The sequence below is a fragment of the Anas platyrhynchos genome, chromosome 3, assembly GCF_047663525.1.
Source record: "Anas platyrhynchos isolate ZD024472 breed Pekin duck chromosome 3, IASCAAS_PekinDuck_T2T, whole genome shotgun sequence".
Lineage (NCBI taxonomy): Eukaryota > Metazoa > Chordata > Aves > Anseriformes > Anatidae > Anas > Anas platyrhynchos.
Genome location: NC_092589.1, coordinates 41,157,728 through 41,185,312, shown reverse-complemented (window position 1 = coordinate 41,185,312; position 27,585 = coordinate 41,157,728). Strand labels below are relative to the sequence as shown.

General features: G+C 41.7%; 1 long non-coding RNA gene across 22 annotated transcripts in view; it reads right to left on the bottom strand.

Annotated features, from left to right (window-relative positions):
• Positions 1-4,848: 4,848 nt before the first annotated feature.
• Positions 4,849-27,585, bottom strand: part of LOC101794992 (uncharacterized) — a 138,720-nt gene continuing 115,983 nt past the window's right edge. For 12 of the 22 annotated variants that reach the window (XR_011808227.1, XR_011808225.1, XR_011808222.1 and 9 more), the window contains 5 exons: positions 15,752-15,883; positions 14,977-15,218; positions 13,456-13,551; positions 10,112-10,235; positions 4,849-8,689 (listed from right to left, as the gene is read on the bottom strand). This is a non-coding gene — a long non-coding RNA (uncharacterized lncRNA). Of the gene's footprint in view, positions 8,690-10,111; positions 10,236-13,455; positions 13,552-14,976; positions 15,219-15,751; positions 15,884-26,484; positions 26,670-27,585 lie in introns of all 22 variants that reach the window. The other 10 variants (XR_011808234.1, XR_003496272.3, XR_011808237.1 and 7 more) reach the window with 10 other exon arrangements.

Genomic DNA, 27,585 nt, shown 5'->3' with positions numbered 1-27,585 from the left:
AGAAAAAGAAATTCCTTTTATGCTATTATCATAAAAGATGGTGAAAAAATATGAGATTTTAATCCTACATAATATCATTTTTTTCATAAACTAGAAATAAGTAATTTTTTTTTGGATTTAAAAAAAATAAAGCCTTGAGAGTATTTTGGGAAGAAAATACATTTTTTACTATCCATTAATTGAAAATTTTTGTTTCTATTTGCTGGGTTCTTTTTGTATTGCCGGCCAGTTCTCATAAGGGACTGTCTGCATCCCTCATCCTCTTCTAGGGGATAATGACAGCCATAATGTACCAAGCTGCTCAAAGAGAACTAAGGCTCTGCTACTGGCAAAATACCAGTTAGCAAGCAAGCTCAGACCAGCAAGGAGACTGGGAGCAGCAAGCACAAACTATAAATTGTCTAAGAAAATACACCACAAACTGGAAATGCAGAATTGACACAAAAACTAAACAGCCCCAAAATAGAAGGCTCCATTTTCTTCTCTCAAAACAACAAAAACCCACAATGTTGAAAAATTAAGACTTTTTCCTTCTTTTTCATAACATATTAAATTTTCCAGAAGTTGCATTATAATGTCATCCTGATGGCAGATTCCTGTCCTGACTAGAGCTCTTTGAATCCCCAGTGTTTTATACACTCTAAAAGATAATACTATTATCAAAATCACATTTTAATATGAGGCATAAAGAAGGTTAGGGCACTGCAGTGGAAAAGATCTAGTAATATTTTCTTCAGATTTTCTTCCTTATTCAGGAAACTCTGTATTAGGGAAAAATGTGGAGCTTGGACTCCTGAACACAGTTATCACAATGCTGCTGCAATGCAGGGAAACAGAGAAGTTTGCCAATTAATGTGCAGAACTGGCCAACAGGTCTCCTAACTTCTTTGCCAAGCTCTGCCACTGACCCGTTGCAGCTTTGCAGAAGTCATTTGACTGTCTTTGAAAGGTGTAATAGGATATCTGCTCCTTTGAACAAGATGTGTAACTTATGTCTGCATAATACTTCAGAGATCCTCGTTAGAGTCAGAAATGGCCAAGGGAAATGGAAAGTGGAAGCATATATTACAAATACATATTTGATCCCATTCTTTAACCCTCTGTTTTATTAAATAGCATGCCCTTCTTCTTCCTGCAACTATACTGAGTGGCTCTTGCTGCACACTGTAGCAGTTCCATCACATTTGACTTGCTATTCTCCAGCGCATTTTAACATTATTTCAGTTGTAAAGCAATGTTTTTAAATACAAAGACAAAACAAACTCATGAGGGAAATTTTCAAAATAAATATTCCTCTTGGGTTTTCTTGTTGTTTTCTTCAGAGGGACCAGATTGCTGCACGCCCCCACTCAGCACAGGAACTGAAGTGATGGACATGAGAGGAGCCAGCTTACACCACTGAAATGCCCACGGTTGTTTCAAACAATCTGCAGGCCTGTTGAGGCTCAGGGCTGCTCTGTTTTTCAGTCAGATGAAAATGCTCCTTGAAGCTGGGCAGGAAACAAGCTAGACGTGCTCCAGTTTTGCATTTTGTATTAGGGAAAACGAAGTGAGCAGGCATGGACGGGTATAACTAGCATCCTGTTCTCTAGCATCGCCCTAAAAATCACAGTTATGGCAGCAGAACAGCCCTTCCCTTCACTCAACATTTCCCCACAGCATGCTCCTCTGTCACAAACAGCAGAAAAAGGAAAATTTCATTCAACTTGCCTATGGCATACACACCCTGCAAACTTGTTCCCTTATGTACTTGCTCCTCCTAACAAACAGAAATTTTTAATTTTCCTGTACAACAGGCAGGGAGCTTCACGAGCCCAAAGCACAGATGGCATGCTTGCCTGCATGATACGGCTGAAATCTGGGAGAGCCCAGTTGGAAGAGCCCACAATGTCCCTTCTGAAGCACAAGCTGTGTTGTCCGTGGGCAAAAGGCAGGCAGACAGGGTCTCTGATTGCCAATGTACAAAAGGAGCCTGCATGCATGAGAGCCCTTATCACTGGCAGACTCCAGGACTTGCAAAGTCAGAGCAACAAAGCCCAAAATACGTATATGCAGAAGGAGCAACAAACTTTCCACCCTGATGAAAGCACAATGAGGAAAATCTTTCCGACAGATTCACAGCTGGTTTCAATCCACAGCCTAAGCATATCTAATGGGCCGCCTTTATCAGAGAAGCTCTCATAGGGTTCTGGCTGCTACTGAGGGCAGTTTGCCACCGTGCAGACCCCTCAACAAAAGTCAGAGAGGACACTGTGTACTCGCGACACGAACTGAGGCATGGGGTAATAGAGACCATCTGCTACAAATTTTGGCCCCTCTTGCACCTTTATTAATCCACCCCAACTCCTAAGATCTTACTGAATTTAATGTAACTGCTGTGTTAGAGTACCAGGAAAACGCAAAACATACCTTTCAAGAATCCTATGACTTTTTCCATCACTCTCAGAGCAAAATTAAAGGATTCTACTCATGTGAACATAGAGTACCACGTGGTCCCAAATGCTCTGGGAAGAAGCCCTGGCTTCTCTGGAGACAAGTTTTTTAGTTAGGAGAGGTTAAGCGAAGCTACCAGCGTTCAGCAAAACCAAGACCTTTACGGCACATACTATCGACAAAAAGAAAAAAGTTCAAAACCCCACACCCGTTTATGAAAATCTGCACGTTAGGGACTTGCTGAGCAGCTATTGTGTGCATGTCATGTAACAAGTAAAAAGTACTTCAAATATACATAGCTTTATTTTTCACCCCAGTGGCTTACAGATTTGTCCCAGGACAATAGAAGTTTACAGGGAAGGGAGAGATGTCTGTGATTAAGAAGGCTTTCAGCTCTTCTTCCTACAGATACCCCGTGAATATTGCTGTATTCTCCAGAATCTGAGCTTCCACTTAAAAAACAATGAAGTTTCTAGCCCATCTGGGTTTGCGGAAGCAGAATGTAAACAGATGTACTGTTGTCTTATTTTAGAAGCTGTAGCAAGCCAGACTGAAACAATAGCACTAAGAAATGTCAACGGCTCCCATTCATCTCAGTGGGGTGGGGTGTTAACTTTGAAGCCTAATTGTGACCACTTTAAAGCCAACCTTTTAACCAGTTCACTGCTGTTGCCACACCAGAAACTCTAATGAACTTACCAGCCTCTAGATTTGTATGCATCACTCCAAGCTCTCCCACTCACTTGAAAAGGACATCGCATTACAATCGAGCTAGCTTGAATATTTTTGCACTTAAGAAGGTAGCTGAATTGTTTGCTACTGTCTTTCAAAATTACGTTACCAGAAAGTCAAGGGTGAAAGGTTGGCTTCATTGTTGATGCTCTCAAAAGTGCAACAAGTGGGATTTCTTGCTTTTTGCTTTGAACAGGGTGTGTGGATGGCCCTTCATTTCAATGAATTGACAAACTGCTACCTACAAAACTCCTGAGAATAATTACTATGGAAATTACACAGCACTATCAATCACAATTAAAAATAAACTAATGACAGTGGTAACATGTATTCGCAACAACAGAAAGGGGGAAAAAGAGGAGGAGAGGGTCTTCATTTCCAAGAACCTGTAGTTGACATTACCTTAAATCTAAGGTGCATCAGGCCTGATTCTGAGCATACAGAGAAAATGCCCTTCTGAAGATGTTTTAGACCCAATTTCCAGGAAAGAAGTCAAAACATTCTGTATCAGTAGTTACTTTTAAGCCAGCACATGAATTTTCCTCTGGGACTAATAACTGAAGACACTCCGGGCACATTTCTGCAAAAGTGATTTCAGATGCTCACAGGAATTCATCGCTGAAAATTATCAGGGCGAAGTACTCCAGCTCATGTTACTGAGCATCCAACAGTCAGTGTTGAAAAGTCAACACTAACATCACCACAGCACTACTCTGGCCATTGTTAGTATATCCACACTAGGTACCTTAATCAGCAAATGATGAGATGTCTCAAGAAGCCCTGAACATGGTTATAGCCACCAGCTCACTGGAACTGAAACAGGAAGGGGAATATCTCCCAAGTTAGCTTACGAGTTATTTACATGGCTGAGATAAGGGAATAGTATCACCCAACAGTTTGAATGAATAGTATCATCAGCAAAAGACCTTAAACAAGCAGCTGGGATGGGAGTAACACCTCTAGCTCAGGAAGTGGCAACTGGAAGAAAGCAAACTAGAAGGATTGGCATAACCCATGCTATATTTACAGAAGATAAATCCTTGATCACACAGTTCCCATGCCTGAATAAAGCTGTCTTTACTTAGGAAGGTCTTGAATTGGTATAAGAGTGCCTACGTGTGGTAAGGAATAGGGTTATTCTGGTAGAAAGGGGAAACTTTCCTGTCTACACAATGCCTAGGTGTTCATGGAAACAAAGCCCTAATTCATGCCATTCAGATTCTTTCGCCTGCTACAACAGACAATGCTCTGATGCTGTTATTAGCAAGTTATGAATGCACAATCCTTCCACGTGTAACTTCCACTGCAAGCTGGGCATTTAGGGTGCTTGGAGTTTGCCCTGACAAATAAAATGCCAAATGCAAAATTCTGTTATCAAACATTAGTGTTTCCTGAAACTCAGTTTTTAGACCACAACAGAGTATTTGTAGAACAGTCATGATAGAAAAATGAAAAGAAACCTAAAAGCCTACAGACACTGACTTCATATGAGAAAGGCCTGGTAAGAGAGAGAGACATGTTCATTTTCTATCGACTTCAATCAGCTGCAGCAGGATGATCAGTTCTCTGTAGAGGTGCTGAATACGATCACATGTACTTTCACAGAAGTGTCTGAGTGCTGTTGAACATATTTTTTGCAAACGCTTAGAGATACAGAACACAGACAGCTGAAAGCAGACTTGATAAGTTTATAGTTTTACTTTATCACTGCATTAAATTCCCATTCAACATCAGTCGGGCACCACACACTTGTTACAGAAAGAATAAACAGCCTCATAAAAATTAGACTCTCCACTCCTTGCTTTGCTTCGCACCCCTCCTCAGCTGCTGGCACATGAAACACCCCGCAGCTGGCTGTGCAGAAGCCCATGCCGACGGTGCTACGCTGCCGGCACAAGTGGTGGCGGGCAGGAATGCTGACACGGGCACGACTGCCACCGCGTTTACTTAGCACTCATTTCTCTCAGTCTGCTTCAGACCAGAAATGCGAGCAATGAAAACCTATTCAACCTCTGAGAACCTCGGTCGCTGCAGGGAGCGGAGCGGGGTCTCTGCAGGTACATGAAAGAGGCATTGAGAAGACGCTCCCATTCAAAAGAGGCAGAGAGCGAGCCCCCAGCTGTCTCTGGTTACCTTTTATTGGCATGAAAGGGGGGAGGCAGGAGGGGAAGGTTTCAGGACAAGTGAAAAACAAGCTTTCTAAGATTCACTGTTCAGCCTCGAAACAAAAGCTCGTCGAGTTTAAGCTAACGGAGCTTAGATCCATTTCTTTCCATTTAGTAATTTATTATAGCAAAGAGAATGAAAAAGCTGTTTCAGGTAAGGGATTAAACATTACCCTGAAACAGAAGCAGAGTGGAAAAAATATGCTTTATGAATCCAGCAAGTTTCTCAGGCAAATAAACAGCAATCATCAAACACATGAGAAAGTGTAGTATATTAGTAGGTATCCAAGGATCATTGGGTGAAAACATTTACATCAGTACGATAGCTGGACAAAACAGCTGTCACAGAAACCTATTAAGTAGAGGGTATAATCTGTAAACACTTGCCAACCATATTAAACCAAGGACTATTGAGACAGGACAGAAATGCCTGGTTCCAGGGCAAGGCAGGTGCAAGAGTGGCTCTGCTGGGAGCATCACTCCCTGAAAAGCCCCCAGCAGCCAGGGAGGAGGCACATGGCCAACAAACACACCCCAGGCCCTCTTAGCCCATGCAGGCAGGCAGCCCACAACATCCCAACCTTGCTACCAGCCCAAACAAAACCAAGTTTGTAAGCCATGTTTAACCTGGAAGACTCTCCTCCAGGCTTGGTGGATGCCTAGTGGGGTCAGTCTATGCCATACTTCAGGAGAAAAGATCAAAGCTTCCCCACAAGCATTCTCCACCCAGTGCCCCTCTGCAACCATGGTCAATTCACCTACAGCCAGCCCTGCTGGAGACCAGGGTGCAGCACAGGGACCCCAGGGCAGCTCCAGGTACCTGCTGCAAAGCATAAAACAGCAGCACTAATGCTGGGTTAGCATGCACACCGAATCTCAGCTCTTCCCCTTAAAAAAGGACCATACCGTGTTCCAGATTTGAAGGATCTCTAAAGTAACGTGAAGACCTCAGATGCTGCAGAGGAGGGGACCCCCCCAAGCACTGATCTAGAGTGCCTGCTAAATACATTCAATAGTAAATTTAACAGTTTAACAGATTACTTTGGTCAGGAAAAGATAATAACCATAAAACTTAATATTTACATAGTGCTCTATACAAACTCATTTTTTTTTTTCTGTAGAGGTGTACAAATATGATTAATCAGTCATCTGAGGACACATGGCCAAAGCCTTGGCTTCTTGATGAACTGCAGAAGTCTTTTAAACTATGACCATACGCTCCAAGGTTTGTTGCACTGAATCTAGGCAACGCAAGTTTAAGGGCAGTTGGGTAAATATCTTGAGTCAACTCAGAGCTCTTTATAATTTTAGGTGGCCTTGATGCCACCTAAATTCAGGTGGGTACAGATATACATACAGATACAGACCAAGTTATTAGCATCTTTCATAATTTTTTGAAGAGCAGTATTTTGCATCTAGGTTATCAGGTTTTGCTACAGTTTTAATTTCATGTCAGCTTATCTCTTAGAGGTAAACGAGCCACAGAGCAAACTATGCATCATTATATGCTAGCTATCATCTTAACACACAACAAAATATGGAAAAACAGGAAGGATTTATTTGGAATTCATTTACCATAGAATTTGCTGTAAGGGAAAATACCCAGGAGTTTATGTAATTTCTTAAATCTTTGAAGATGTTAAATGGATAACTTAGACAAAGTTCTTAGAAACTTCAGAAGAAAAACTATTTTACTCATTACAGTGAGTTGTGATTTTTGGGTTTTAGATCATTCTCTTAATATATCTTCAAGCAAACATAGCCTGCCAAATATTTTAATCAGACTACTTCTGATCTGTAATCTCTCCAATGTGGAACATACCTTAATAAATCATTGCACAGACTAGAAGAACCATTAAGAACAAACTACAGCACTTGCAGATGGGGCATACAGTAGTCACTCAGCATTATTGTATGTGACATGAAAGGATAAAAACGAGGATCAGAATTCAGGTTGATACATGAATGTTTAAAAGTTGGTGGGTAATGTCTTGATTCCTATCAGGCACACTCCTGTAGAAACTTCAGTCAAGTCAACAGAAGTCACCCCCACTGACATGAAGAGGATTTGGTCAGGTCCTGGTGTTCAGCGATGTAACATACACGTTGAAGAGCTAGAAAAGGTCAGAAGAAACAGCATTTTAATCTTTTAGGCTTAAAAGCTGGATTTATTCTTTTGTCTCATATCATCTTACAAGACACACAATATATTTTGGAAATTACATTAAATAGATGTAAATAACTCAGTATTAGTCTTACTTTCCTAAAAAGAACACTTACTGACACCATCCTTTCATCTCTTCTCAGATTTTACATCAGGTGGTAGGATAGCAGGCATCTGCTAGACACAATGCAATTGTGTTGTGCCATCAACACTGCAGTCTTTCTTGTGCACTTGGTGGCATTCGTTGTTTTATGCAGCATTCTGGTTTATTCACATCCCACTACTTATGTTCTAATCAACAACCAGCTCATTTTCATTCAGGTCCTCCTTGCCCCCCTGACTCCTTTATTGCAGAGTTATTTTAGCAGTAGTGTGGGCAAACTACACTTTCATTTCTACCTCAACTCTAATAGGAAGTATATTGTAGCCCCCTGTACAGAAAGGACACTGCTCCTGTACCTGAGCTCCTACACACGTAAACAACATTGACAGAGTGTTTAGGAGAGTCCTGGTTCACATTTCTGTTTCTGGGCCAAGTTCAGTCCTGTTATGTGCTACTTGACTCCTCCTGCTTTGTCCTTGATCCCATGCCCTTTCCTTCTCCTCCTTGCCTCCCATGCAGAAAAAGGAGCCGATTCCACTAGCACCAGCAGGATTCTGTTCAGAGGCTACTCTGAATCCAGCCCCACATTATCACAATAAACCTACCATTACCTTGGAAGAGCTACCATTTCTGGGGAAAGCCTACCACTTGGCTAGGCAGAGGAGTAGCAGTCTCTGAGGAGATTTATTAAAAATTAAACTTTTTTTCCCCATTTAAACATATGAATAGTTACACCCTTGTTTTAGCATCCCTGCTAGCCTTCAGTGAAGAAAACAAAAGGGACTTAAGAGGCTCAAAGTCACACAGAAAGACCCTCCCCATCAAAGAACTGGAATAATGAAAATGAGCAATCCTTGCAGGAACATTATTTGATCATGTACAGAAGAACCAAGCTCATGACACATGGCAGTACATGCATAAATGACAGTGTCTTATTTGCAGGAAAAGGCAGCTTACAAAATCTAGTAATAAATAATATCAGAAAATACTAAAGTATTTGAAAGTTTTGCTTCAAGTCTCATGACCTTTACTTTCTGATATCCCCAGGAACTCGCATATGGATCTTGCTAGGAAGGCTTCACAATCTGAGTCCTAAAGAATGCAATAAAAAGACAAGAAAAAGTTTGAAACAGTGAAATAAAACAAGTTTTCATCAGTAACATTGCATGGACATTGAGCAATGGTATTTACACACCAAGAGATGATAGCTGTTTAGGGGTGTTTTGGTAAATACTTTACTGACTCACTTCTTAAGGGCATTTCTAAAGAAGTAGCTCTTGAAAAGGAGACAGTAGACATATTTTAGAAGAGCATGCAGAGGTAGTTGCATCAGAGGTACAGAAACAGGTTAATGAACAGGGTTAATGAAGCTTCAGATATCATCAGTTGTTTATCCAAATGTCTGCAGTTTCCTTTGGTTTAGAAATTAGGCTTACAAGAACACATTGTATCTGTCAAGCCAGACATAAGCACTGAACCTTCTCACCTTATCTAGACTTCTCCACTTCTTTTTCTGTATTTGCATGCTCGACTGTACATGAATGGAAAACTTTTTTTTTTTTTTTTTTTAAATCTTGTGAAGAAAAAAACACCTCCTAGTTTGAGTAAATCCTTCTCTATTTGAACACATTTACACAGAGTCTCTGAAATCCAGTATGAATACTCTACTAATACTGTGTGCTGTTGCCACAGTCTCACAGACTTTACACACAGACTTAACTCCTGTGAAGAAAGCATGAGTTATACAAAAAACTTCCTTCCCACCACGGAGACAGAATGCCCTACCAATTAATTGCATGGCACACAAAAACAGAGCACTTTGGAAGAGGAAGCAAGGATTACAGCATAACTGTTTGATGCTGCAGGGGGGAGAAGGCATAATTTCACTTGTTCAAAGCACCTGGGCTGAACACACTATTCTTATCTTTTATTCCATGTAACAACTCAGCCAGCTGATTTTTATTTGGATAAAAGAACTTTGATGACCTCCAGGTCAATAAAGTTTACCCCCCTTCTATTGATCATTATGCAGACTGAGAACTGCAGAATTTTATGAAGTCCTTGGGAAGAGCTTTTCCTCACAAGTTTTAAAGACACCCAAAGCATTTCATTTTCAAAAAAGGTGCAGTTACCTTCCACAAGAAACTTTGCCTCCCTGCTTTCAGGTGTTGTGGCTTTTTTCCTGCAAGGTGACACTAGCAGGATCAGTTTCAAAAACTTGAAAACATTGTGAAAACGCAACGTAAAGTAGATAATATGGAGGAACTCAGATTCAGCTGCACACAGATTTTGTACCCCTTTACAGCCTTTGCTAGGTTACAGCTAGCAAGCAGAGATGGAGGTCTGTATGCTTTCTATTTATGGTTGTCCAAAACCACATAGAAAGATAAAAAGATGCAGCTGTGATGTACGGTGGGATGGGGTTTCAGAAAAATAACTCCACTCTCATATCTGAGTTGGGTCATGCTTACACAACAGGAATGAATGGTTTGCAATTGAATCGGCTGAACTGACCTTGTGTAAACAAGACATGATGAAATTTAAGTTTTGTCATATAACTTCCAATATTCAGCTGCATCTTTTTCTAAGAAATTCCAGTTCCTGGGAATTATGAATCTTCCATGAGGCTTCTGAGGAACTGTGAGCACATAGTGAGAGAATAGGTGATCAAAATTAATTCCTTTGTCCAGTTTGGCACTTAAAGCTCAGTATCAAACACTAAAGTTTCAGCTGGCCATTAAATCTGCTAAAGGTAAGCTACTCTAAACACTAATTAAACTATTTGTAAATTGTTCTAGGATGTTTTAATGTGTTTATATGCCTCGTTCACAAATGTTACTTAAGGATTTTAAGTAGTTTAATATCCCCACTAAAGACTAAGCCTAAAGGCAATACATGTTGATGTGATAAAAAGTCTCTCTTCCTGAATGAATATACAACTCAGTGCTATATAACTAACACAATGAAATCAGCTCTGTCAAGTGGTGTAAGCCAACAAATCACAAACCCAAGAGAAGGCCCACAGGTAGAAGACCCAGCTGTTCTTCCCAATATCATCCTGCACATCTGACCAGAATTTCCCAAAACTAAAAAATAAAATCCCCAGCCCCTCTGTTGCACAAAGGAGCCTACCCGGCTACATAAGCAGAATCCCACTTTATATTAGGTTTGGTTTTTTGTTGTTTCTCATTTTTTTCTTGTCCACAGTAGCATTATTAGTATCAATATTACAGATGGATCTTCTAGGAAAAAAAAAAAAAACACCTCTCACCAGAAAGCATCAAAAAAAGTATTTCAGTATTTAAATTAAGCTGTCTTGATAACAGTTTAAAACAATCTAGGTTACATTCTTTCAGGTTTCTCGGGGTGGGGGGGGAGGGGGAGTATTTCTAAATTTCTGGGACCATGGGGTGTGAACAACTGTTGGAAACAGATACAGAGACTTTGCCATAAACATAAGAAGAGTATGAGTGCATCCCAGAGGCTCTTCTATTTCCTGCCACCACTTTAGGAAAGGACAAGTACTAAGACAGCTCCTGTCTGCTGCTAGCTTACTTTGTGCATTCACTGCTATTTCATTACTTCAGAGTAGGGCTCAGTAAGAGCTTTCCTGCTCAGGTCTCCATATTGGTTATTATCAGTTAACACCACAAAGAAATGAATCACCAGCGGCAAGGCAGTTCTTTCAGCAGGGGAGAAAAGGAAAAGGAATGGTGCCAGAAAATCTCAAGACACCTACCCATACACAGCAAAAAAAAAAAAAAAAAAAAAAAACAGTGTAAGGGGCCATTTGCAATTTTCCCCTAATAGAATAAGGGGGGCATTGTCTAAATTAAAATATTTCTGACCAAATCATTGCTTCAACACAGCAATATTGACTATGAGACCAGCTGTTAGACTACATCTGTATCAGTGAATGAAATCTGTCAGTGGACATTTCTGAGAGCTGTGGCCAACTGTCCTCCAAATGGTCCATGCCTACATCAGTAACCTCTCAGCTCATGAGACTGGGTGGCTGTGCACAACCTGTCTCTTGGAGATGATCTGTGGGATGCCCTACCTCCAGTGGGTGCTCTAATAAGACATAGTCAGATGACAATGTCCCAGCACATGGGAACGTTCCCAGGAAATGGGAATTAACTCATCATACATATGCAGCACTGTCTTTTTAAACTACTATACAAATGCCTTACTCTCTGGGGCATGTTCTACTTTACGTCTGCACGTGGAGCCTTATGAAGCTGTCACAAGTGACTGGCAATCCTCTGCTGTTAGCAAGTGGTATCTACAAGGAAAACAATAGGAGTCCTCTCTGCTGAGCCCAGGGAGAGGCTGCAGTTTAAGGAGTGAGGTACCTGAGAAGTAGGTACACTTCCACATCATCAAAACAGACAGACACCCTAGAACAGACTCTCTGCAGAGCATCTTAAGATTTTGTCTTATAGGGCTTTCTGATACCAATCCTTAAAAAGTTTCAAGCTCTAGTGCATGCATCACAGTCTCTCGCCAGCTATATTTGCATTCATTTTTGCTCCTTAACCTGAAACCTCAGGTTTAAGTAACTGCCAACTGATACTATCAATGTTTGGTTTATGAATCATCCAGTCAGCACATGGGCCAAGGAAGAAAACAGCACCTTTACAAACATGTCCTAATTTTTCTGGGCCATGCAGAACAGGAGCAGTGGGAGAGGAGACATGAAGGCTTTAGTGTCTGAACCAAAATACACGTCCCAGGCCTGGTCTATACTGGTTAGGCACATGTAAATTGACAAATCAGGTCACAAAGAGACAACAACTCTGGGATATTAGACTTAATGTTTCAGTATAGTTTCAAGTTTCAGCAAGAAACTTTCTGCTAACCTGCTTCCTATTTAAATTTGCTCCTTCACATAAGCCCCAGATTTCTTTAAGTATTACTTTTTCCCCCATGGGGCACCAGACATTAGAAAAGAGAGAAGGGATAGAAAAATCACTGCTCTGAATGTGGCTTTACACAAAGTAGAGTGATTTAAAGAGGAACTGCCTGCCCTCCCACACACACCTGCTAAGGACAGTTTTGCTAAAATCAGCGTAGCAATCCCCTGATGGAAAAGCACAGAACCAAGTCACTCTCATGTGATTTTTTTGTTTGCTTGGTTTTTAATTTTCAGCCAAATTCTGCACCGCCCCAGAGCCCAGCAGACTCTATCTCATGGGGGTGCTGAGCACCTCATCTGGCCAGTGGCTCTGACAAAAGAGGCAGAGAACTTGCAGTGGAGAGCAAGATGCAGCTGCCAGCCTCACTCAGATTATAGAGATACACAATACGCCCAGACAGGAATCATCTGGGATACATTAGGCTGGGAAAGCTCTCATCCCTGCTAGCATACCTGCCTTTATTCAGGGCAAGCATCACTGCAACAAAAGTTATACATTAGGCTAGGTTGATAAAATTGTCTGTCAGAATCTGGGCTGGCCGCTCTTATCTTGATACTAAAATTAAATATTTCTGCAAAAATTAGCCTTGACTTTGCAAAGTAAATCAAAAGCAATTTGTTTTGTTTAAACTAGTGGATTGCAGATATCTGAATAGAACATAAGGAGGGGAATGGAAAATTTTGTATTACGGTACAAGGCAATTCATTATATTTATCTATGCTGCAAAATCACTTTCAAGGGTATCACAGTCTCTGTAAATTATTACAGCTTCTAAATCCTGATCACAATTTGTACCAGAACAAAACCAGCATGCAATTACTGACTTCATTTTTTGAGTTCAGATCCTGCCAGCAATCATTCTGGTACAAGCACATGTGAGTTTCAAGTGTTTCTCTCTATACCTGCATCCTTCATTCAAAGGGATGGACCCTTACTTACACTTTTGCAATATCTGGTTAATATTCAGGGCTTCGGCCTGAGAACAACAAGGCATCAGCTTCTTTCATGTTTTTTCCAGTACTTCCTTGTTTCAGCCTAATCAAAACCACAGGCAGCACTACGTTACTCAGACTTCTCCCATGGACAAAAAGCAGCCCCAGAAAGTTGCCTGGGCTCCCTGTGTGGTCAGCAGCAATGGGCAGGCCCTTCCCAGGGGCACTTATTTCCACCACCTCCACCCTCACCTCCCCCAAATTAGCACAGGTGGGATGAACTGCCCTCCAGTCATGCTTATTTATCCTCACTGACTATAAACAGGGCTTAGGTGACTCGATGCATTGCTCAAGATAGGCAAGATGCATCTGTTACTGGAACCAAGCCTCAGTAAAAAAGCTCCTTCATTCAGAATGTGTGCGCCTTTAACACCAGCAGCCCTACCCTGCTCTTGTCTCACACTGGTGTCATCCAGCAACAGAAAGCTCTGCAACTGCCCTAGCTTTCCACTGTTGCTGGAACAGGTTGTGAAGTTGTTTTTTGACCTTTCTCTGTAAGGTAACATTGCTTGCTCTCCCCATCCCTGAAATATACAGGAGGTTGAGTAAAGCAGCAGAGTTAAAGCAATAGCAGCACTCTGTCAGGCAGGAAAAGAGTTAAAGATACGAGGATCAGGAATACTGACTTTCTTTAGGAACTCCATTGTCAGTCATTTATTAGAAAAGGACTTATATTTCTGAAGTAAGGTCTATAGTTCCTTTCTCTTCTGAGGCTACAGGTTTCTCTGCCAGACCATGATGAAAAGGGCCCTCCCTTGCCCATCACAAGCCAATGCTGAAGTCATCTTGTTATTTTTTTTCACCTTTCACACATGTTGAGGCTTCTCTGTGGAAGCTTTGCTGAGACGTACATCTCTCAGTGTCCCTTGTTCCTCTTTGCTCTTGAGGCCTTTTTTAATCCCAGATTTCTTTTGCACATAGTTCAAGCAAGAATGGTTCTTGGATTTCAATGAAGGAGGATTCACACATGCAAACAACGCTGTTTTCATGCTGCACGTGATCACATATCAAAACCAGAAATCTTTTCTCTGAAGCAGGTATTGTAAAGACCTCTAAGTAGGAGGTCTTACCTCTTGCTTGAGAGCTCACCTGCTGTGTCTAACTATAAATAATCAAAGCAGGAAGATAGGAAGACAGGCCCTTTCACACCACAGCATCATTTGGTAGGTTGCTGCTTTCAGCAGGTGGATGTGGAACCAGCCGCAAGGTGACTTGGTTGCAAGAGCCCCCGTCCTGCCTGCAGCACTCAAGAAATGCTGCAAAGGCTCAGCATTGCTCACAGTATCCTTCCAACAGGGGAAAGCAGCAGAAGCTACCTCTGCTCTCTGTTTTAGGTAGCATTCATCCTTGAGCCTGCAATTAAGGATGTATTCAGGGACTGCCTAGATTTTATTTTACCTGCTGGTAAGTATTCTGGGCTGGCTTTGTGCTGACCTGTGCATGTCAGAGCACTGCAGAGCATACGTACCTGCAGAGGGGCTCCCTCCAGCAGCCATGGCCTCCCATCGTCTGGTATGTTCATTTCCACGTATCCCGTCTGTCCTCACAGCAAAGGAAGGGTCTTTCATAAACTGTTGTCACCATAGCTTGCAGGAAGTAGAACTCACAGGCAACCTGTACTCAGTGCAGCAAAGCCATGATGAGCACTGCAGACTCCAGACCGCTCCCAAGATCAGTTCAGATACGATGCAGGTGTAGCCACAGGCTTCCCTTGTGGGAAGGAGAGAAAATTGGATAGCTGTATGTTATGCATCTGTGGGGCTGTTAGCACGATGAGAATAAAGTGAAGCAAGATTAAGAGGTGTATCAGGACATTTTGGACGGATCTTTTCCACTCAGCGGGAAAAGTCCCACAGAGCTGCTGGGGACTCCATGCAGAGGCTGGTATTTGCTGCCACAAATGGTGCCGTTTTTTGTGCATGGCTGAGCTATCAGGGAAGGTATCGGTGCAGCCTGTTGCTACTGATACCGTAAAAGAAGACAGAAACAGTGGATCTTTTGTTTATCAGCTCCCCACAGTGTACAGCCCTTTTGTGAATAATAAGCCACCTTTCTGCAGCTCTTGTATAGTGCAGTGCAACGTTTTCAGCTCAGCTCAGCTAAACTGAACCTGCAATCACCTGATATCAGTAAGTTAAAACAGTGCTGATAAGAAAATGTCAGTACAAGAAAATTCTAAGGAGCACAGTGCAAGAATAAGTTAAACCAGAGAGGACATGTTCCTTCTAATAAATGCAACTGACTTTTGGCAGGTCTTTGCATCTCAGATTTACCGCTCGTACTATGGGAACCGCTGTATTGCCTCATCACCGGGCTCGTGTGGAGCTGTGCTTACTCATGCTTGCAAAGCGCTTCAAGATCAGAGACAGCAGGGTCTGTAAAACCATACGGGATGATTCGTTACCATTATTATTTGACCACAGCAATGGGAAAATATCCTTTTAAAATACTTTGGTTCATGACTACCTTTTAGCAGTTACAAATTTAGCTGAGAACCTAAAAGTAAAAACCAGCAAGATGCAAGGTAGCAGGTTCAGACTTCATACACCTCAATACAGGCCTTTTTTTTTTTTTTTGCCTCACTGTAGCTGCTGCTTGCTTTTAATACCATCTTTAATCCAAAGGTAACAAGTAGATGCAGAGGTAAAGTAAATGCAAATGAATTCTGGACTCACCCTAAAACATCTGTCTCTCGAAATGTTACCCTCTGGCCCATATCCCAAGTTGTTATCCTTCTCCCTGCATAAACTTTTGGGGTCTCATTAACACACCGGGCAAGTCTACACAGCAAAGGGCTGTTAGAGATCCTGAGGTAGCTTTGAGGAAACTGGCTTGTCTACACGGCACATTGCAATGCCATGCACTGATGCTAGCTTAGATCCCAGAGGCAATATAGCTGTGTCTGTATAGCAAAGCACCCACGCTAATTAGCCTGGCCCCTGAGGATGCTGCAGAAATGGGGCTAATTAGGTATGCTGAGAGGCACCCCTGTTAATTAGCCCAGGGAGAACACAACAACATTTACAGAGCTTCCGATCACAGTTTTAGCTCTATAGCATGCGTGGCTGTGTAGCATAGCTGAGCCCACAGGCCTTTTTTGAACACTGTCCTAAGAACTTGAATATCTCCTTTCAGTCCAGTCTCACTATCTGACCCTGCTTTTCCAAGTATGCATATTCTTCATGGCAGGAAAAATGTGTAAATAAATAGATTCAAAAGAATGAAATAAAAAGCCAGCGTAAACCACACTGCAATAATCTCGTAATATACGTATTATTAAATACAGCTACACGTAGCAACACGCCTGTAGGGAAGCACTGGATATTCCTAACCCATCTTGATAAAAGGCATGCTTTGGCTAGTGAGGAGCATTTTGCAAGCAGTGTATCTCTACAGGTACTGTTAACTCAAGCCAACTCAGCCATAAATACAGACTGTGGTATATTAAGTTGTAATCTTGCAAGATTTTCCATTATGAGCTCAGGGCTGAATGAACTCACTTAAGCACAGGCTGGCACCTAGGAAGGACGGAACTCCCGAGAGAGCAGCATTGTCCCATTCTTTCTCCCCCTGTTGCTCATGGAAGAGATCAGGGTTACTCTGGCTGCTCCTTCTGCCCCCACAAAGGTCCCTGCCCACCGCTTTGCACAGAATTCAGGAGGTTCTCCCCGCCACTACCATTATCTGGCCTGAACAAGCTGCCGAAGTGAAGCAACATAGGCAGTTGTGCCTCTAACTTCCCTGGTTGCTTCAGGACAATGCGTGGGCAAATAGCAACCTGCCTCCACTGCAGCAAGCACGAGTACAGCGATGGGCCCACTGCTGAGCAGCATTTCCAAATTCCATCCCAAACACCACAGCGTAGACACACGTAAAAACATTGCACTAATGCCTTTCAAAGGGAAAATGTGTATGCTTCGTGTCATTCCAGGACGTTTTTTACGTTTTGTTTTGTTTTGTTTTTTTTATGGCACTTGCTTATGAAAAATGGAGCACAGTTACTTCCAATTATCTCCCAGGCGTGTGCCGAAGAGCACCCAGTTCTTTCCCATATGTTTCAGAAAAATATTTTTGCACATGGGTAACCTCTGAATAGGACCTAAGCCCTTAAGTCCTGGCTTCAGTTTTCTGCAAAAATACACGGCGAAATTTTAAATCAGCCTTAAGAGCTTATAACATGGAACTGCTGGAACATTTGAGACTATCAAAATGTTTAGAGCAGATATATGAAATGATAAATATCTGAGGAGACAGAGATTTCTTCTGGAATTAATGTCACTCCAGTAGAGATAATACTTAGAATTCTGTTCAAGATGTCTACATTTTAGGTGTATAAAAGCAAAAATAAAATCAGGCTCCATTATCTTTTAGGTACCCACAAATTTACTATGTAGAATATGGAGGGTTGGGGAAGGGAAAAGAGGTAATATATCTGAAAAATAAAAGTATACTATTTAATCTTTACTTCATATCTTCTAGGAAAAAAATATCTTAAAACTATGGTTTCTGTTTATATAGCTTTATGATACTTGTCAAAATAAAATACTGTGCTATAGCATTTACTAATGCAAACTGGGATATCTCACACAACTTTGACTTTACAACAGGGGTTCTGGATGTATACCAGATGCACAAAATAGTCATTAACCTGATATGATATGAGAAAGGTGTTGAAGTGAATAACTTATATAGTAGTAATAGTGGTTCTGCCTATGGATGTTTTATCTTGCTCTTAAACAGGGAAAAGAAAAAAGAAAATCTTTTACATGCCTTGTCTCCAAGCAAGTTTAGAATGACCCAGAGACTTTTCAGTTTCAGTGTGACATCTGCCCCTTCAGTTATACTCAGACAGTGCTCAGGCCAAATCTGCAATACATTACGTCATCTCACAGAGACCTAAAAAATAGGAGGCGAATCCTACGCAGGAGCATCTCCTGGCTCTATAAATGTCGGTACTGTGTGCCAAAATAACAAAAATACCCCAACTCTCTTTCCAACTGTATAAATAGCTCAGATTTTCAGCTTTGCTGCCCGAGCTTGGCTAACACTCTTTACTTTGTCCATCCACTTTCACATCTACCAATAACTCTCTTCCCCTCTTCTATCTATGCAGAACAAAACCTGATGCACAAAGGTTATCAACTTCCAGAACCTCTTCAGCACAGGCCGGCCCATAAGGTCCCCATCAGTGAAGAGCAGCTCATCATTTATTCTCATTATACTGGCACATAAATCTTCTGAGTGACCAGGAAAACGGGAAGCTTGCTACCCTCATAACATTCCTCGCATGCCTGCTACAGCACAGTGTCTATACATTGCCCACAATTCCCAGAAATAGAATATTTCAAGATATGGAATATATGGAATAATTCAAGACATGGAACAAGGAACAGGAGGGAAAGATGAGCTGGATGTAAACCCCAGCAAAAAAGTCCTCAGAACCAAGTGCTTGAGGTGGCGAGGAAGATAAGACTGACAACCGTGGCAATATTTTTCCTATTTCTCAAAGACCGATTGGGCTTAGTACAGTTTTGCACACCTTCTGGGGAAAAAATGTGGTTAACAGTAGAACAGAGGCTTACAGCTTGTTTCAATTTGGAAGCCCTTAAAATATTTCTGTGGAGGTGCTACATGGAAAACTGAAGTCTATGGACAACAGCTTTACATTTCTTGAGTCACCCTAGACAGACCTCTTCCAAGAGCTCACAGATAATCGCAGTTCAGCATGCAACAGGCTGAGTACCATGAAGCTACAAAGTCTTTTGTGGAACAGAGGGGCTAATGGGCCAAGAAGCAGTGCAGCTAGGGTGAAAATATGGCATTTTTGAAAACAGCATCCTTAAAATCTGCCTGGCACATCCATACAGATAGCCTTTTTTATTATTATTATTATTCTTTTCTTTTTTTTTTTTTTTTTGACAAAGGAAGAGCTGCTATTTCATATGAAAAAATAAACATGTCTGCCCTCCAAACTCCTAGAATTATAAATAGTTTGAGTGACAAATATTTCTGTCACAGTACTCAGGATACCTTCAGAAGATATTCCTGGCACTGTATGTGATTAACCATAGCATGGCAGAGTTCACTCTTATAAATAAATTCTAGATAAGCTTGCTGTTTTGAACACAAATTTTTGTGTGCGTTTGTCTCTCTCTGCAGCAGGCAGGTAGGTTCTGGCAGCCACTTGCGCACTTTTCAAGCTGACTGGTATAGTTTGATATCTATGCTTTGACACTAATAAGAGCATTAAATTCCTAAATGCTGTGTACTACGTTGCTCAACAGGTTTTATCACAGAAAAACTGAGTAGTCTTGATGAATGAAGTTTCACGTAGGAAAATGTTAAAAAAAAAACTTAGACATTATTTGCATAGATTGCACTAAGTTGCTTGTTTCCCACCCCTCCCAAGCATCTGAGTACCTTAGAAATAAATTATAGTCAGAGAGTTATTAAAATCTAAAAAAAAAAAAAAAAAAGTGAATCTCAAACCACAAAACAAAGCAAACATTGTTGTAGTCATTTTTTCAGCGCTCCCCAAAGGTATTCATACTTCAGTTGTCAGACAAACTACCATATACCTCCCAGCCATCTTCTACCTTGAAATATTGCTATGGTGTGTTCCACAGACAGATTATTTTGTCTTCAATATGTTCAGAAAAAAGTCAGATGTGTTTCCCTTTAAGACACAGTTCAAATAAATAAGGAGAATATTCCTTCGTTAACAAAGTCATGCTGCAATTTCAAAACTACCTACCTTGGGAAAGCATTGGAAGTATTGGTAGCAATGTCGTTGTTACAGAAGGTAGAAATAGTATTTCTAACCATTTTTCAAGCCCAGACTTCCTGGGACAGTGTTTCAACCTATATAAAGCAGATTTTTTACTAAATTCATAACTGCATTCAGAAAACACGTCACTTCAGGGAAGCACAAATAAAGCTGTGCAAAAAACTAATGTTCAAATGCTCCTTCAAAAAATATTTATTGTCATGCTGACCCAACTGGAGGAAAAAGGGAGATGAAAAGTTTGCAACGGCAGCTTGCCTCAGTTGGTAGAGGCTGAGTGTGGGATTTTGCTTGGTTTATTTTAAGTCTGAGCAGCTAGCAGCTGGAGCATGTCCCACATGCTAACACTTGGAATTCCCCCGGGAGAAGGTTTGTTTCAAACACAACGTCGGCCCTCCAAATCTGGTCCTCTTTCAGCTTCGTTAAATTTACGTTCTCCATCATTGCTTCACGTTTGGATGATAATGCACCTATTCTGAGCAATCGAACCTCCTCACCTACTCAACATGAATTGGCTTTTGATTTGAACACAATCTATTAACAATATCTGCTTGCACACACATACACACCCCGGCCAGATACTAAGCAGACACAGACTTGCAGACCTGCACAGCAGCTGTGACAACAACTGATGTCACCTCCTTTGCAGAAATTTCCACAAACATCTTCCAAAGGCCAAGTTAAACGAGATAGAGCTTATCAGTTTCTTTAAAGTGCTCTGGATGAGCCCCGACCACGTGAGCCCCGGCACGGCCGTGGGGGTGTGGTATGTCACAGCTCCCGTATCAGCTGGCACATGTCGCGGGAGATATGAGACAGCAGAAAAGTCGTAGTAACAACATCACCCTGACTGCCGAAGACGAAATGAATACGCTGAGTAACTTCATGCTGCGTGCACGCACTTTCCGAAAACAGGTGGAGGGCTTTTCAGCCCTGGCTTCTGCCTGCACATCCCACTCAGCACAGATGGGTGTGAGCGCTGCCAGCTACTCCTTAGAAAGGCCACGGCTCAGTAGCATCGTGTTTACACCTTTACAGGGAGACACAGTTCTGTTGTTTGTTTCCACACATACACACAGTTTCCCGTCTTTTGGGTGTCCCTTGAATGAAAAAGGAAATGAGTAGCAAAGATGTTTTTTCCAAAAGCAATTTCTTAAAATAAAAGTCCTTGCCTCTCTTCTTGCATCAGAAAGAGAGTTTCAGTAGATAGCTTCTTCAGCTTTTCAGGTGAAACTACCAAACGTTTCAGGTTTCCTTCGCTGCCTTTTAATTACGATTAAATTATCAGTTGCAAAGAGTTAAGTTTTACAGCTTTCACAATGATTATTTTTACTCAAAACATTAACTGGCGAATAATACATTAAAAAAAAGCCCACATTTAAACATTTGCAAAGCATCTCATTTAATGCTTTATCCTTGCTAGGACAAAAAGGCATCTTTCTTATAGTACTTTAAAAAAACACAGCCATAGTATTAAGCACCGCATTCAGACAGCTTGCAATTTCACCCCAGGGCTCTCTCAGTTTCCCCACATGGGCCTGTTAGCACAGAGGACAGCCTTAAACTCTTACCTCCAACTCGTTACCATATTTTAGTTAACAGATGTTGGTAATGCACCTTTCTTCCTAGTGAATATGCCTGTTCAATTCCTGAATTTATATGCACTTACCCCTCCTGTCACCATTCCACTGGGTTTCATTAATAGTTTCCCATAGTAAACATTCCTGATTTTAAAATGCTGGAAAAATGTGGGGGAACCAAAAAAAAAAAAAAAAAAGGAAAGAAAAAAAATCCTCTGAGCAAAGACAAGCACCTTTCAGACCTTGTTATATTTCAGAAGCTGGTGGATTGCCTTCCTCACTGCAGAACAGCCATTTGGTTTTTGCCATACTGTGCCACTGGATATATTACCTCAATTTATTCTTTTTTTTTTTTTTTTTTCTTCTCTCAAGGTTATGATGACAATCTGCTCCTACAGATGCATACTCTGCATGACTCAGAACTCACCTTACACGGGGGTTCTTGCACCAGCACAGTACAGTCACTCTATTACCCTGGGGTTTGTCCCTTGCCTGTTGTGCTACCGGTGCAAGATTAATGGATTCTGGCACATAGCAGCACGACATGTAAATTCTGGCTCTAACACAGCAGTGAAAGGTTTTGTATATTGGTACACAAGAATTTGGTGGCAAAGATAGTAAGAAAAACTGAAATTCAGTCTTACCCTTTGTTCCTGAGGTCCTTCTACTGAAGCCCAGCTACTAAGTGTGGATTGACAACATTTTTTTTTTTGAAATAAAATTTTCCTGTTTAATCACATTTTCCTGTAGCTCAGCCTGCCCCAATCTTACTGCAATCTCACACCCATTAAGAATATCACTGGTCTAGCCAGCTCATATGGGATTAAAAATGCTAGATTACCTTTACCCATTTCCTCTTTCAAAGTTAAGTGTCTACAGGCAGAAAAAAAGCTTTCTAGGATATGGGCTCTCACATCTCCATTGTAGTGTGCCCAGCACAAAACTGTGGCTGGAGCCTAGCTGCTAATGGCATCTTAAATAATATTTCTTCAGGTGTTGCACAGTGTTTTAAGATAGTTCCAGCAATGAACATATTGGAGTAGCCACGACACTGCTGCTCAAACCACTGACATGCAGCAGTTACAGTTTTCAATGCAATGAAAAAAATATACCTCCTTCATGAAGGCTACTGAGGATGGCTGCTGACCAGTCCTCCTTGGGGTTCATCTGCTTTTTTTCATCTTTCTGCAAGCCAACCCTGGCTAAATCTTTAGAAAATTATTAGACCAAAGGTCTGTGTGTCACTACACCCTCTTCAACTCTAGCTGCAACTTTATATCCATGAAAGCCCCAGGATTCATAATCAAGGATAGAAGCCTTCCTATCTCTGATATTTCTTTGGCATGCTGGTGACAACCACTTCTCCCACCATCGCCTATTTCTGAACCACCTTAGGGTTCATAATCCTTGCTGGAACAGAATAAACAGCAGCATGGATCACCAGACACCTAAAATCACTTGTGAGCCCTAGGCTACAGCAGACAAAAAGCCTTTCAATATTCTTGCCAACAAGTCTTCCTCTCTTCCACAGAGGCATAATGGCTTCTGTGCCCAAGTTCACTTTACCTTTATGCTCTAGTGATGCTCTAAATGGTCCTGTTATGTACAGGTCATCTATACTTACATGTAATCCTTCCCTTACAGGCAGCGAGATGCCAGCTATGAATCAACAGAATTTGTAAATCTTTGCCAAAGGTACGCATAGCTGTGAGTTGCACACATGGGTTCTTTAAATACTAAAAAGGGCTCTGCTTTCTTCACACCTGAAATACAGGCTCCTGTAGCCCCTGCACCTACAGAATCCGCAGGCCAGTGCTTGATATCCCACGCAAAGTGAATTTTAAACGCAGACACATGACCTTAGACTCCGCTCATAAAGGGCAATCTGTACTGCAATGTTTGAGACTTACAAGTGCAAACACAGCAGAGGCACTACAGGGCTTATGTGAAAAAATAATTATTCCATGTAGAAAGGAAGTTGGCTTGCTTTGAGCAGAGGTGTTAATAGCCTAACCTTTTTCCCCAACACCAGCCAGCTTACCTGAAAATATGAAAACATCTCCTGACGCAGTATTGAATGTATTTGAGATGGGTATCGTATCCCACACATGTTAAATGTCTTGCTGCATTTCAGACTAAGATGGTAGTCAATCTGAATGCCAGTTATAAGAGTCATTTACTGAAAAATAAACCTCGGACAACTGTGCTGCAATTTTAATAATTTGGGGGCAGAGAGACGTGCACATCATAGCATACAAATAGGGCTGAATTTTAAAAAGAGCAGCTTTAGAAAAGATACCTTCCCACTTCCACCAGGTTCAGGATTGTTAATAAGAGCTGGATCCTGAATGACAGCAACAAGACAGGGGGTAGGCAGAGAACAGAGCTGCTATGCCACAAAGATCCACCAGAGCGAGGCTAAAACCAGCAGCAACTGGAGCAAGGCAAAAGAAGGAAAGACCACAAAGACCTACAGCAGAAAAGGTATTCAGGTCCCTCTCAAAGGCAGCATATCTTTTTCCCTGAACAAGCTTTGGTCTCCTCCTGCTGTCTGCAATATGTTTCAATTGCACTCTGTGGTAATTCCCTAGCAGTGGCAAAAGTGAGAGCAGTTGTGTAGACACAGTGTTAGCAATTTAAGCACTGGACCATCCGCTGATCTGGCTGTACCTGAGCAATGTCCCTCTATCGTAGCCTTCCTCTGTCAGCAGCAAATCAGTTTCTTCTGCCAGCATTAAGCACACATGACGTAGGCCTCTAAGCCTATCAAAATGAGTCAGGACTGAAAATGAGGAATAAAAAAAAAAATAAATAAATAACTATGGAAAGTATTTAGTCTAAGTCCTACTGAGGGATCCAAGCACTTGTGCAGCCATGCCTGCAGGCTGGGTGGGATCCCAGTGACGTGAGGGCATGGGACAACCTCTCCACCTGGTTTCTTCCCAGCCTGAACCGCAATAGGCAGCAGCCAGAGCACAGCAGAAAAGTAGACATAAACTGCTAGGCCATTCAGTGGAAACTGAAAGGTGCTGCTGGTCAGCTGCTAATCTGTGAGGCAAAGGTTCCTTGGGCACACCTCAGAGGAAGTCCTCCCATAACCGCTTCCTCTATAGCCCTTCATGTCAGCATCTCTGCAATAACTCTGTGACACAAGATCTAGAAGAGAAACAGAAAAATAAAGGGACAGCTAACATCATACCCCTGTCTAAGTAACTCTTACATCTGTTTTGATGAATTGGTCCACCTCCTTTGCTCCTCTCAGAACTGAAACTGTCCACACTTGAGGGAGACTTTGCTTTTGCTCTGGTTGTGGAAATAGGTGTGGGTATTTGGGCGTGTTTGTTTTTTTATTATTGGTTTTACACACTTTAAAATAAGCAAGTTGCAAGTCTGCTTGCTTTATGGAAATATATAACATAAAGAAATAATTTATCATCAACAGCCCAAGGCAGATCATGCAAGGCCATTTACTAAGATGTTAGACTGCTAATATAAAGTATGCATGGGCACCTTTTACATGTATCACACACGCCCTACTTGCCTGGAAGCAAATCAATAGCTCCCTACACCAAAGCTTGCATTTGTCTGCTCTTATTAGACATGGGATGGTGCCCTGGGGAGGGCCACAGGCATTCCATTACTGAGGATCAGTGCCTGAGCAAAATGGAAAGGCTGCTAAAAATAAGCAACATTTGCTCATTGGTATAAATAACAAAAGTGAGAGAGAAAGAAAAACAGAAAGAGAACAAGACGAAAATGAAAACTGGCCCCAGACCAGGGCTCACAGAATGACTAGTCACCTCCTCATTGCCAACTCTGTCACCATCTCCAGTATGGGCAAGGTACTTTCCACTGCCAAGTGCCCCCAGCTTCTCAGTCTGGTGGACCATTACTTGCAGATTTGCAGTGAGCCTGAGCACAGGATGGAGCTCCCACAGCACACGTGTTTGTCCCTAGGAGTTTCAGGGCTTGGGCGCATTGAAACAAGGATGCAGCACTTCACATGTCAGCACATGACGCCAATGGGATCCCTGCAGTAGCTTTTGAAATGAGTATTTGGTTTATCTCTGTTTTGTTTATAAAGGGAGCTATGGGGGAAGAGGGAGGAAGGGAAGGGTCTCCACTTCCATAAAGCTATCATCATTAAAAACTTTATCCTCTCTTCATTAAAGTAGAAGTGTCTTCTGGATTCCCATTTTTCTAACAGACTTCCCTAGCAAATAGCTTCCAGGGCACTCTTGGCTGTCTCTTCTCAAGTACTAAAGCTGAGAAGTGCCTATCTATATTTGGAGGAAAATAAGAAGACTAAGCTAATAAAAAACTCACCCTTGCCCTGTATTCCTAAAAGCACTGTGCACTCCAGTGGCACCAGACCTTTCAGGGTGGGCTGCCTTGTTACACCACTGCAAAATTTGAAGCCAAATATGCTTCTGGTTACTTTTCATTTTAGGGCCTGGTTAACAAAGAGGAATCATAATTGAGAACCAGCTCCCAAGTAGCACACTCAATTTTACCTCTGTTTCCACTTCATGCATTTTATTGTAATAAAACACACAAAAATTCTATCAGCCCTACAATTAAACAAATAGTGGTATTAACAACTCCCACTCACCGCCTTAAGCAGGTTTAGTTGGGAGAGCTGAAGCAGCTGTCTCTGTCCTGTGTCTCTGCCAGAGGTCACCATCCTGTAGCGGGATCAGCTGATCCTGCTGGATAAACTCCTGAGCAAGTGCAGTCTGCAGGCTGCAGCATTAACATAAACCACCTCCAATTTCAGTTTACTCTGGCAGTAACCTCCTAGAAAAATAAAAGGGAGGAAACCTAAGGCTGGTAACTGTTTCATCTCCTAGTATCAGATAAATCCACTTCTGATTACATTTCAAAGCCCTAAAAAACGGAACAGTCAAGAGGTTTATAATAATGTTCTGGCTTGCCATGAATTAACATGAATTCTTGTAATGGAAAAGGTCACTAGCATAACCATTGAAACACACAGCTCAAATAAGGGCTAAAAAAGGTCCTCTAAAGTTTATCCAGGTACATGCAGACTTTAAACATTTTCAAAAATAGCTACAGCTGCTAAGTCTGTGAAATTAAGCCCCTTCCAGACCTAGAACTAGGACAAATTTGGGTATCTATCTCTACCAACAGTGGTGTGATTTACAAACTGTCATAGCTACAATATGAATTCTTGACACAGTAGAAAGACAAGAGGGCAGGGTTCCTACATCAGTGCGGCTTTTTTTTCATGCTAGAATAACAGAGGATTGGCTCAGAAAGGCTCGATGTCTCCTTGGCACCCACTGCAGAGATACAAATACTTGTAATGGGTTTGCTTACACGTAACTATGGAGAAAACGGCAGGTGGTTACAGTTAGGTTTCTGGGGCACACGTTTCACACTTTGTCAAATTCACGCAAAATAGAGAAAGGTGCAGTTTTCGAGTAACTATATGAATGAGGGGAGCACTAAACAGTGGCCATACCTTGAAAGCAGGAAATTGGTACAAAAGGAGTGCCACAGCCTCTATAGCATGGGACATGTGTGCAACAAGAGTAAAAACGAGGGTGAGATTTGTCATGCTTAGCCTTGAGCGTGATGCTGAGGATTTTGAGGCTGGGAGGTGGGGGAGGATTGAAGTGATGAGGAACTTTCAAAATGAGGATGATCTGTGATATCTGAAAGGGTTTTGCTTCATGTTGCTTGAACCACA